Below are 12,830 nucleotides of genomic sequence, written 5' to 3' on the forward strand. Positions count from 1 at the left end.
CCAGCCCAGCCTCTCTGAAAAGAAGTCCAAAAAAAGAACGAGTGAAGAGGAAGAATCAGGATCTTGAACAACCTCTGTGTGGTTTGGGGATGTTCTAACATGCAGGGATCAGGTTTCTTTCTTTTGTTCTCAAAACCAGCCCACCCAGAGCATGCAGAGTTACAGAAGTTTAAACGACAGCATGCGGTGAGATGACCACCTCTCTGACCTCTCACTTAACTGGAATATGCCGTTCATGACCACTTGCTGTTGGGAAAGAAACGTGCCCAAGTCAGCACGTGTGGATCAACACATGTCTGTAGAATGAATGAACAGGTGTAGTGACAACACCTCAACAGGTATGGCCCCACCTATCTTCCAGAGTAAATTCCCCCATCCAGGGTATTTCACAAAACCTAGAGTCCCAGTCACTCCTGGGAATGATCCCAAACTGGATGTTCCTCTTAAAGAGACCTAATTAGGCTTTAAAAGGTACAGGACCCAATCCTGGTTCCCTGACCTCTGGAGATATAATCCTATCCTGGAATGCAAAGTGAAATAATACATACAACTTGTAAGTGACTCCTTAAACTTTTACAGATTCACATCACTGAGGATATATGGAAAATAATTTTAATAAAGCAACCCAGCCAGAAGAGTCCAATCTAAAATCTGATTATGGATGCCACTGTGAGAAAATTTTCAACTCAAGACATATCTTAAGTCTAGTGCAATGGTTCCCAGTTCTGTCCCCAACAGTGTTTTTACTGGTCCATAGGGAGGTATAAAGTTAGGAATAAAGATGTTCACAAATATTTTCTATTTAAAGGACTGTCCTTGGGACTTCCCTGGTGGCACAGTGGTTAAGAATCCGCCTGCCAGCGCAGGGGATACGGGTTCTAGCCCTGGTCCAGAAAGATCCCACATGCCGCGGAGCACCTAAGCCCGTGCGCCACAACTACTGAGTCCACGTGCCACAACTACTGAAGCCCGCGCCTAGAGCCTGTGCTCCACAACAAGAGAGCCACTGCAATAAGAAGCCTGCGCACTGCAATGAAGAGCAGCCCCCGCTCGCCACAACTAGAGAAAGCCCGCGTGCAGCAAACAAGACCCAACAAAGCCAAAAATAAATTAATTAAAGAAAGGACTGTCCTCTACTCTAAACTTATTTTCTTCCTATATGTTCAGTATTAAAACATCCTTTTTTCTTATGAAAAGATGGAGATGGAGTATGTTAACTAATTAAAAAGATATTTTAACTGGCAAATTCAGGTTGTTTCCTAAATTGCTTCTGGAACTATAACTGGTCTGTGAGACCCAGGCCTCCAGGCCCAATGACACCGTGGAACAGCCACAGGTCTCAGAAACAGAAGCCCCAGGTTTGCGCCCACCTGGGCTTTCCAACCTGGCCACTGTGGAACCTCCAACAAATCACTTTATCTTTTCAGAGCTCAGTCAAAAATGAGATTAAAACACTACCTACACCTCAGAGCCAGTAAGGATTAAAGGTGACAAGGTGGAAAAATGCTCTATCAGCTGTAGAACTACAAATGCAATGTATTGAAGGAGTAATTTCAGCTACTCTTGGATGAACCAACAGAAATATTTTAACATCTGCCTGTGAAAAAACAATATTACAGCAAAAAGGTTTAATGTGACTCCAAGTGGGAATTATTAAACTCTTTTAGCAACATGCCCTTCAGGCACCAAGGGGGGAAGGGAAGCCAGCTTAGAAATCCTTGAGGGGGGAGGGGCAGGCAGAGGCAACCTTCCCCTGTGTTCCCATGGGAAAGCCTCAGGTTTTTTTTTTAAATTTATTTAATTTATTTTTGGCTGTGTTGGGTCTTCATTGCTGCACATGGGCTTTCTCTAGTTGCAAAGAGCAGGGGTTCTTCGTTTCGGTGCACGGGCTTCTCACTGCGGTGGATTCTCTCTGTTGTGGAGCACAGGCTCTAGGCCCACGGGCTTCACTAGCTTGCGACACGTGGGGTCAGTAATTGTGGTGCACGAGCTTAACTGCTCCACATTATGTGGGATCTTCCCGGGCCAGGGATTGAACCCAAGTCCCCTGCATTGGCAGGCAGATTCTTAACCACTGAGCCACCAAGGAAGCCCTCCCCAGTTTTTTTGTTTTTGTGTGTGTGGTACGCGGGCCTCTCACCCTTGTGGCCTCTCCCGTTGCAGAGCACAGGCTCCGGACGCGCAGGCTCAGCGGCCATGGCTCACGGGCCCAGCCACTCCGCAGCATGTGGGATCTTCCCGGACCGGGGCACAAACCCGTGTCCCCTGCATCGGCAGGCGGACTCTCAACCACTGCGCTACCAGGGAAGCCCCCTCCCCAGTTTTTTTAAAAACTAGTTTCTAGTTAAGAAAAAAAAAAAAAATGACTGTCTCTCAAAGGATGTTAAATATTAACATAACATGAAAACTGAATTATTTTAGTGGGTAAGAGTTTCTTTTTCAAATGAAACTTTTTAATTTTGAGATACTGTAGCTTCTCATGCAGCTGTAAGAAATAAGAGAGATCCCCCATGTACTCTACCCAGTTTCCCCCAATGGCAACATCTTGCAAACTCTAGAACAATATCACAACCGCAATCAGATACAGACTGCTGCTGTCACAAGGATCCCTCCTGTTGCCCTTTATAGTCACATTCACCTTCCAACTGTCCCCCCTCCCCAATGCCTAACCCCTAGCAACCACTAATCCTTTTAAGGTTTCTGTAATTTTAGCATTCCAAGAATGTTATATTAATGGAATTGTAAAGCATACAACTTTTCAGGATTGGCTTGTCTCTTGCAGCGTAACTGCCTCAAGATTCATCCAAGTTGTGTGTGTATTGACAGTTTGTTCATTATTGCTAACTAGTATTCCATGATAAGGATGTAACATAGTTTAACCATTCACCCATTAAAGGACATCTGGGTGGGTTCTAGCTCTTGGCTGTTATAAATAAATATGAAGAGACACTATGAGCCATGGGGCTGGGCTGGTCATTTCCATATTAGGGAAATTTAGACTGGGTTTTTTTTGAATTATGAATAAACAATAAGAATTATTAACCTGCAAAAGCTCTAAATGTACCACTGAAAAGCAAGCCTAACTTACCACACTCATCCTTTACGTACACACACACCACACACTCAGATAAAAGAAAGAAATCAGTTCAAAGGCAAGCAGCACAAAAGCAAGTGGCCTAGAAGATTATCCCAGTAAGACCTTACCCCTGAGCGTGAACCACAATCCTAATGGAAATCATATAAATGGCTGTTTCAAGGAAAATTACCATGAACCTCAAACTGCCAATAGCACCTCTTCTCACTAATCACCTAAGATTAAAAAAATAATCTGGAATAAATTTACAGACTCTAGTAAAAGGACACACATTCAACTTTGTAAATGATCCTTTGTGATCTTATATGGACAAGAAAATATCCCTTGGACAGTAAACTCATTTTATTGTTAAAACTAGAGCCACGGTTTTCAATTTCTTCATTATGTGGACATCCAATGAGAAGAGAAAAAAATTAAATTTCAACTGGACATCATTTCACAAAACATCTGAAAACAGCTGATGTTAAAAGTCTGAATGAAGGACTTCACTGGTGGTCCAGTGGCTAAGACTTCACACTCCCAACACAGGGGGCCCGGGTTCGATCCCTGGTCGGGGAACTAGATCCCAAATGCTGCAACTAAGACCCAATATAGCCAAATAAATAATTTTTTTTTTTTTTTTTTTTTTTTTTTTTTTTGCAGTACGCGGGCCTCTCACTGTTGTGGCCTCTCCCGTTGCGGAGCACAGGCTCCGGACGCACAGGCCCAGTGGCCATGGCTCACGGGCCCAGCCGCTCCGCGGCACGTGGGATCCTCCCAGACCGGGGCACGAACCCGTATCCCCTGCATCGGCAGGCGGACTCTCAACCACTTGCGCCACCAGGGAGGCCCAATAAATATTTTTTTTTAAAAGTCTGACTGAATTTCCAATTGCTATTTATAACAGTATCACCTAAAAAATGATGTCTAGGAAAAATCCCACAGAGATTTAATAGAACATAACAATGGCAAGAAACAATTTCTTTTAGAAAGTCAGCACACTGACAAGCCTCCCCAACAAACATATGCTTACCCTGCTTTCAGTATTATTTCTGTAACACTGTTAGCATCACAGAGGCAGCACCGACTTACCCTAAATAACAAAGTAGGAGGGAAACTAGTGGCTTCAGACAAAATTGTCAAATGCTGCAGCAGAAGACTAAAGTCCGCCTCATCTCTTCAGGGCTGCAACCCCATTTCACTAACCAACAGTGTGTAGGCTCCCATCAAACCACTATTTGCCTCTAATTCTGAACCCTGCCACTGGAAAAAGAAATCAAATCTTTCTTGCCCAGGACTCTGTTAAAATAAAATATAATATATAATAATATACAGAGGAACTTCCCTGGTGGTGCAGTGGTTAAGAATCCGCCTGCCAATGCAGGGGACACAGGTTCGAACCCTGGTCCAGGAAGATCCCACATGCTGCAGAGCAACTAAGCCCGTGCGCCACAACTACTGAGCCTGTGCTCTAGAGCCCGTGAGCCACAACTACTGAAGCCCATGCGCCTAGAGCCCATGCTCCGCCAACAAGCCACTGAAATGAGAAGCCCGTGCACCGCAACGAAGAGTAGCCCCCGCCTGCTGCAACTAGAGAAAGCCCGCATGCAACAAAGAAGACCCAACACAGCCATAAATTAAGTAAAATAATAATAATAATAATACACAGAGCCTAAAAATCCTAACTCCTGAGAATATTCGATCAAAGCAACATGCAAATCAAATATCACCATTTTGTGGGCCATACCTGCTAATACTAGATGGTGACACTTTACACATCTTTCAAGACTGCACAAGGTTAAGCAACTTAATGACAAAACGTAGCAGGAGGGCAAGTTTCCAGGGGGAAGGAATCATTCCTCTGAGATGTAAAAGGTGAAATCAGGAGGAACTGGAGAGAAAGATGAGAAAGGTAAATAAGAGGGAGCCACCTCAGCCCAAAGAAAACTTTTAAATCCTTTTTCAAAACTGAGCACACAGGGCTTCCCTCGTGGCGCAGTGGTTAAGAATCCGCCTGCCCATGCAGGGGACACGGGTTCAAGCCCTGGTCGGGGAAGAGCTCACATGCCGCAGAGCAACGAAGCCCATGCGCCACAACTACTGAGCCTCCGCTCTAGAACCCATGCGCCACAACTATTGAGCCCATGCGCCACAAATACTGAAACTCGCACGCTTAGAACCCGTGCTCCGCAACAAGAGAAGCCACCGTAATGAGAAGCCCGCACACTGCAACTAAGAGTAGTCCCTGCTCACCGCAACTAAAAGAAAGCCCGCATGCAGCAACGAGGACCCAATGCTGCCAAAAATAAATAAATAATTTTTAAAAAGTGAGCACAGTTCCAACTCCCACATGCTGCTGAAGCCTACAAGTGCTGCCTATGTTTAACCAAAGAGAAGAGGCTTATAGACTTGTAAAAGGTTCTTTCCTCATCAGCGACTCCACCTGTCCCTATGTGGCAAACTTCACCAGGGGAGCATGAGCACCATATTTGTGACATCAAAATATTAACAGCCAGTGGACTTCCCTGATGGTGCAGTAGTTAAGAACCCACCTGCCAATTCAGGGGACACGGGTTCGAGCCCTGGTCTGGGAAGATCCCACATGCTGCGGAGCAAGTAAGCCCGTGCGCCACTACTACTGAGCCTGTGCGCTATGGCCCGCGAGCCACAGCTACTGAGCCCGCGTGCCACAACTACTAAAGCCGGCGCGCCTAGAGCCCGTGCTCCGCGATGAGAAGCTACAGCAATGAGAAGCCTGCACACCGCAAAGAAGAGCAGCCCCCACTCGACGCAACTAGAGAAAGCCTGCGTGCAGCAATGAACACCCAACGCAGCCAAAAATAAATAAATAAATAAACCCAAAGTGTTCTCCTTAAACTGAGAAAAGAAAAGATATTAACAGCCAAGGCTTCCCTGGTGGCACAGTGGTTAAGAATCCGCCTGCCAATGCAGGGGACATGGGTTCGAGCCCTGGTCCGGGAAGATCCCACATGCCACGGAGCAACTAAGCCCATGTGCCATAACTACTGAGCCTGCGCTCTAGAGCCTGTGAGCCACAACTACTGAGCCCGCATGCCACAACTACTGAAGCCCATGCGCCGAGAGCGTGTGCTCCACAAGAAGCGCCAACGCAATGAGAAGCCCGCGCACCACAATAAAGAGTAGCCCCTGATCACAACTAGAAAAAGCCCGCGCGCTGCAATGAAGACCCAAAACAGACAAAAAAATAAAATTATAATTACATAATATATATGTATATTAGCAGCCACTCCTGCCAATATTTTTTTGTTTGTTTTGACAAGAAAAAAATTTAAGAAAAATAAGAGACAGCCTTAGATCCCTCACTCCCAGGAATATGGGCATCTCCTCGAGTACAATGGAAGTAGTTAAAGGAATTTTTACCTACAGGCACTGGACAATTTCAATCAGAAAAAAATAAAGAAAAACTGCAAATGATTAGGCACCACTCCACTCCAGAAACAGGGAGATTCCCAGGCTGGCCCAAGCTTCAGCAGGGTAGGGAGACCCTGATAAATCAGTGCCCAGTGCTAGCAAGGCCAAGCCTGGCAGTAACTGCCTGCCTCCAAACAGTTCAGACAACGCTAGGGTCTGCACAGATTCTATTCACAAATCCCAGGGACCAGGAGCTGTCCACAAGGCCAAGAGACAGCTCAGGGGTAAAGACCCCAGGACTAGTGACAGGGATAGTAGCACCTGCCAGTGCCCTGGGGCCTCCCCCCCGCCACATTCCAGCTGTGAATGAGCCTCTGGTTCCCACATTTCATTCACAGTCTTGAGCGGCTGCTGTAGCTACATCCCATGAGACCACACACAAAGTATAGTGGCAGCACTGTGAGCAATCCGTGGAGATTCCAGACCACAAATACCTGAGGAAAAGAGCCTAAAGTCGTAAATTTCAGTCCTAACTTCGGGTGACACCTTGTGTTTTCCTGTGGACTCCAAATATGCCAACCAGACCACTCATTTTAAAGACATCACAGTCCTAAGCAATCATAAAAAGATTCAGAATCACTGAAATACCTGAGTCTGGAAAAGGTTAACCAATGCTTCCTTGCTGATCGATCAGGTCCCCAAGGCAGAATCCCAAGCAACTTTCAAACGGTTTTGGAAATATTGAGAAGAGATGGCTTACTCTCCCTAGGTTTAGACAGTGAACTGGGGGAGAACATGCTGATCACTGTACACCCCAAGTAATTCCCCCAGGCGGAGTATTACCCGGGACAGAACCTCAAGAGCAACCCCAAGAATCTGTCACTCAACTACCTGAGAAAATAAGGTAGAAAAGGGAAAGGGTTTCAAGCTCTCATGCTTGGGTCCCAATCTTGCAGATCACAGGACACTCAGATATCGCACCAGATCACAGTTTTGGGGGAGACTGAATGCCAAGTCCGAAGCAATCTGGAGAAAAATTCAACATCAATGAAACACCTGAATTAAAAAGAAGAAAAGCTTAAACCCTCCGCCAAATCTGGCTCCTGATCTGGGGGAGGCCTAGGTAGCCAGAGATTTGGGAACCCCATGAAGCCTCCTTTGCAATCCAAATAATGACGGGGTTCCAGGGAGGGGGTCTGCCTCCCTGCCCCACGTAAGGACAAAGGAGGCGACGTTTCCCGCCTCGGGAACCTGGGACCCTCCTGGAACTCGGGGCGGGACTGGGACAAAGAGGAGGACAGATGGGAAAGGGGGGTCGCCCCCGCAGCGTGGGTCAGGATGCTCCCGGCCGGAGGGGGGTGTGTGCTGCCGGCACGTGCGCGCGTGCGCGCGTAGCGCCACAACAGACAAAGCCCGGCTCGGGGGAGGCGGCGGCCGGGGGCCCGGTGCGCGCGCACCCCCCGCGAGAGGCGCCGCCGCCGGCCGAGGGGCCGCGAGGGGGGGCGGATGCGCGCGCACCGGGCCCTCGCCGCCGCCATTTTGTTTCCTCGGCACAATGGGGGAGAGTAACGGCCGAGCGCGGGAGCAAGGCTGGAAAGGAAGGAATGAGCCAGGCGCCAGGGCGAGACGACTGGGCGGAAGCGGGGAGCGCAGGGCGCCTCAGGCCTTGTCACCGCGACTATTCAGCCGAGCGCGCGCTGAGTGGGAGGACGGGCGGGGGAGGGGAAGAGGCGGGAGCGGGCCCGGCCGCCGCCACATTGACTCTTACCTTGTCCGCGTCCCCTTCTCCGACCGCAGCCGCCGCCCTCCTGCCAGAGCCCGCCGGGGTCTCGCCCCAAAAGCCACGCGGTGCGCACCGGGCTGCTGAGTCCAACTGCAATGGCGAGAAGACGAGGAGGAGGAGCCGGAGCAGGGGCCGGGGGCGAGCGGGCGGGCGCGCGCCGGGGAGGTGCGGGGCCACGTGACCGGTCGGAGCCCCGCCCCTTCGCCGCCGCGTTGCCGCTCGACGCAGGCCCAGCCGGAGCGGGAGGGAGGGACAAAGAAAGATAAGGAGGCGGGCCCTAGTCACGTGACAGAACCGTACGCGTTACGTGACGTCTGAACGTTTCCCTCCCCTTTCCACGCCTCTACTTGGTCATGTGACAGTGGCAAATTCAGAGTTCTCCTTGGCCACGTGACAAGGACCTTGGCGCCTTCCCGTTGTCGTATTGGTAGGCCTGCGTCATGTGACAACATCGCGGCTCTTTTTTTCAATGGCGGTTTTGAGAGGCCATTACCACGTGAGGCAGGGCGAGCGGCTGTCTCTCTGCGGCTGCTTGTTTACGCGCCTGCGCGGACGCCATCTTACACTCGTTGAAGTACGTTGGCGGAAACGGGTCTTAGAAGCTTGCGTGTGAGCGTACTCATAGTGGCTTGTTCTCGGTAGAGGAGGTTCGGCCTCCAATCGAGGGATTCCCGCGGAACTTCCTCCCCACTGTCCGCATCTCCTGCGAGAGGCCGAGCAGACTCGAGGTGTGTGTGCGAGGAAAGGGCGGGCCGAGCTCCTCGTTGCTGCCCCGGGACTGGTGCCAAGCGAGCGCCCGGGGTCTTTGGTGTTAAAACTTTATCCGGTGTAGCGCCCAGCCGGATTGCCGAGCTTCTGAAGGGCAGAACCGAGTTGGTCGGGATCTTCCAGTCGCCCACTCACAGATGGAGAAACTGACGCCCGATCCAGAAAAAAACCCAGCTGGAGACTTAACGGTCTTTGGTGGGAGAGCTGGGGCTGCGACAGAGATGCTCGGCCAACCACTTCTCAGGGCTCATAAGTAAAGCTACCGGGGACCGAGCGCCTTTTCTTTACAAGCCTGGTGTCGTTGAATCCTCCCGAGCGCTTCGTGAGATCCCCGATGTACAGCCTATGCATAAACTAAACCCCACTCATCTCCATTGTCAGGATCAAGTTGGCGCTCGACAGGCGTCGTTGTTAGGCAGGTTGTCGTGTGCGAGTCTGTGATTCAGACACTGCCGAGATTTGGAGCAAGGAGTAGTTCAAAAGGTTTCCTTCCTAAAGAAGGCGAGAAGTCGTTCAAAACTTACGGCGTAATAACGGATTTTCCTTGCAAAAACGTAGGGATGGTGCAGCTAATTTGTTAAGAATGCAAGATCCAGGGTCGCCCTAGGTTTGAGTCTCCCGGTGTGACCAAGAATAGTGCCCCTCCCTGAGCCTCCGTTTTGTTATCTACAAAATGGTGATGATTTCTTTTCTTAAAAGCACCTGGCACAATTCTTTGCGCAGAACAAATGCCCCAAAATGATAGTTGTTATTAACAAGGTAAGGTGTAAAAATGTGATTACAGAATGAGTGCATGCTGTACCTATCACTTTTCATTTTTGTTTACACTTAGATCTTGAACCAATAATCTATTCATATGATATAAATAAAATGTCAAATGTGCAAAACGATGTGAGAAAAAGTCAATTTGTCTCCAGACACCCTCCTTTTTGGCAACCATTGTAAAGTTTTTTTTTGTGCATCTCTCCAGAGATGTTTTAGTTCCAGAGATGCTTAATTATGTTTTTATTAGAGTTTTTCTCGTAAATAATAGACGCTCTGCATCTTGCTTTTTTTCCCCTGACTTGGAGATCTTTCTTTAAATAAAGCTTGCGATTGAAAAAAGTTTTGGTTAAATTAATGGGGCAGTATTCAGACAAAATTAGCTAAAATAAATTTAGATTGTTCAAGGTCACCATGACAATAAAGGTAATAACTTGGCTTTAACACTGAATTAGAGATCAGCTATTCCTCTGCGTGACACTTTGAGGGAAGAGGCTCAGAGGTGGGGCAAGTTGACTAAGCTAATAGCGCTACCAAGTGGCAGAACAAGGAAGGTTTCTAGTTTTCTGATTGGCAAGCCCATAGACCTTTCTTGGGAGGGACCCAAGGTTACTTTTTTTTTTTTTCTGGCTACGCCACGCACCTTGCAGTATCTTAGTTCCCTGACCAGGGAGCGAAACTGGGCCCACATCAGTGAAAGCGCTGAGTCCTAACCACTGGACTGCCAGGGAATTCCCAAGGTTACATTTCTGAAGAACTGGCTTTTGAGGATCTCATTCCTCTAAGGTAGCCCTTACCAAATTCCTTTGATATATGGGCAGATAAGATCATGATTACAGGCCAAGGCTCCATGGAGGAGCCCAGGATGGACCTGAAGAGTTTTTGAACCTCAAAGGGTTGCTGGAGTGGCTGGCATGGAGTGAATGCTAAAGAAACAGTTGTGGTTGTGATTGTTACCTATTGGACTGGTGCCCCGTCAACCAGATTCTTTCAGTGATGTGGTCCATTAAAGTGCAGGTGAGGTGATGAGAAAACCAGAACTCCCTTAGGAGTGTATTCCTGTGGACCCACCCGTACGCCATCCACCAGGAGCTGCTGGGTAAGAGGTCTTCAGCCCGGCCTTCCTTGTCCATGTTCTCTCCATGGTCACCATACAAGATGGAGACCCAAGATGTCATCTTCCCTCTCATCCCTACACCTCCACCCTGACCCAACCTCCCACCCTTGCCTTTCCATTACTCCATGGTTAGCAACCCCCTGTATGCATAACAATTCTCTCACCTCCTTGCCTTAGCTGACCCCTGCCCACTGTCATCTGGCTTTACCTTCTCCTGTCTCCATTACACACACTCCCTCATTAGTTGAAGAGTGAGGTCTGTCCCTCTCCTCTTGCAGTCCCTTGATCTAAACAGGTTCTGCCACCCTCTGGGACTTTAGTGTCTTCACGAACATCCTCTCCATTCCTTGCCTTCCTCAACTTCAGAGATTTCTCCTACTTCAGCCCCCCAACCCCAAAGTCCCCTGATCACACCCAAGAACTCTGCTTGAAAGTTTTTTGAACCACACTTCTGCTTTCCCACCGTCTCAGTAGAGTGAACATAGGTTGACCGCTGTGCTTTGGGGAACCACCCCACTCCCTTGCTCAATCTGTAGTTTAGTTGTTGGGTCCCCACTGCTGGACTCTGAAACTAGCCCGATGGCCTGGCTACAATGATTGGCTTAGCAGTAACTGACCAAAGTCAGGCTAGTCAGAGCCAGTGAGCACCAGCCTTGGGATTTGGGGGTAAAAGAAACCTTTATTTCTCTGATCTCTAAGCCAAGAAAGTACAAGGTGTGGTTGGGGGACAGGGAGTGTTTAACAGAGAATGAAACTGACATGGAAGAAAGCCGAGCCAAAAGATGGGGCAAGAAAATATTATGATGTTTCCTCCAAAAATTAAACATAGAATTAACATGTCATCCAGCAATTCCACTTCTTATCTCTTTTTTTTTTTTTTTTTTTGGCCGTGCCACAAGGTATGTGAGATCTTACTTCCCCGACCAGGGATCAAACCTGCACCCCTGGCATTGGAAGCATGGAGTCTTAACCACTGGACTGCCAGGGAAGTCCTGGCAATTCCACTTCTGAGTATATACCCAAAAGAAATGAAAGCAGGGACTTGCAATACTTGTACACCCATGTTTGTAGCAGCATTAATAGCCAAAAGGTAGAAGCAACTCATATGTCCATGGATGGATAAACAAAATGTGGTCCATCCATACAGTGGAATATTATTCAGCCCTAAAAGGAAAGGAAATTCTGACACATGCTACAACATGGATGAACCTTGAGGACATTTTGTTAAGTGAAATAAACCAGTCACAAAAGGACAAATACTGCATGAGTCCACTCATTTGAGTCCTTAGAGGAGTCAAGTCCATAGACACAGAGTAGGATGGCAGGTGCCAGGGCTGAGGGAGGGGGAGGGGGAGTTAGTGTTTGATGAGGACCGAGTTTCAGTTTGAGAAGACGAAAAAGTTCTGGAGGTGCCTGGTGGTTGCCCAACAATGTGAATGTGCCTAATGCCACTGAACTGCACACTTTAAAATGGTTATGGTGGTAAATTTAACGTGTATTTTATGACTGTTTTGTTTTTTTGGCTGTGTTGGGTCTTCGTTGCTGCGCGTCGGCTTTCTCTAGTTGCGGTGAGCTGGGGCTACTCTTCATTGCGGTCTGCGGGCTTCTCATTGCGGTGGCTTCTCTTGTTGCAGAGCACGGGCTCTAGGTGTGTGGGCTCAGTAGTTGTGGCATACGGGCTTAGTTGCTCTGTGGAGTGTGGGATCTTCCCGGACCACGGATCGATCCTGTGTCCCCTGCATTGGCAGGCAGATTCTTAACCACTGCACCACCAGGGAAGTTCCCACACAGTTCTTCTTCAGTCCCTTATATCTACTACATGAAGTGCATGGCTGAGCGCACTCAAAATGGCTAGTACGTGGGTCACCCACCGCTGTGCCCAAATCAGGCCAACCTCACAGATCAGTAATATAATATTTATCCAATCCTAAGTG

General features: G+C 48.4%; 1 protein-coding gene across 8 annotated transcripts in view; it reads right to left on the reverse strand.

Annotated features, from left to right (window-relative positions):
• ILF3 (interleukin enhancer binding factor 3) overlaps window positions 1-8,419 on the reverse strand; it is a 29,108-nt gene extending 20,689 nt beyond the window's left edge. For 4 of the 8 annotated variants that reach the window (XM_060094145.1, XM_060094142.1, XM_060094143.1 and 1 more), the window contains exon 1: window positions 8,235-8,419. The gene's annotated coding sequence lies outside the window, so the exon portion shown is untranslated. Of the gene's footprint in view, window positions 1-4,820; window positions 4,965-7,357; window positions 7,493-8,234 lie in introns of all 8 variants that reach the window. The other 4 variants (XM_060094147.1, XM_060094146.1, XM_060094141.1 and 1 more) reach the window with 3 other exon arrangements.
• Window positions 8,420-12,830: the final 4,411 nt, after the last annotated feature.

Source organism: Mesoplodon densirostris, chromosome 3, assembly GCF_025265405.1.
Source record: "Mesoplodon densirostris isolate mMesDen1 chromosome 3, mMesDen1 primary haplotype, whole genome shotgun sequence".
Taxonomy (NCBI): Eukaryota; Metazoa; Chordata; class Mammalia; order Artiodactyla; family Ziphiidae; genus Mesoplodon; species Mesoplodon densirostris.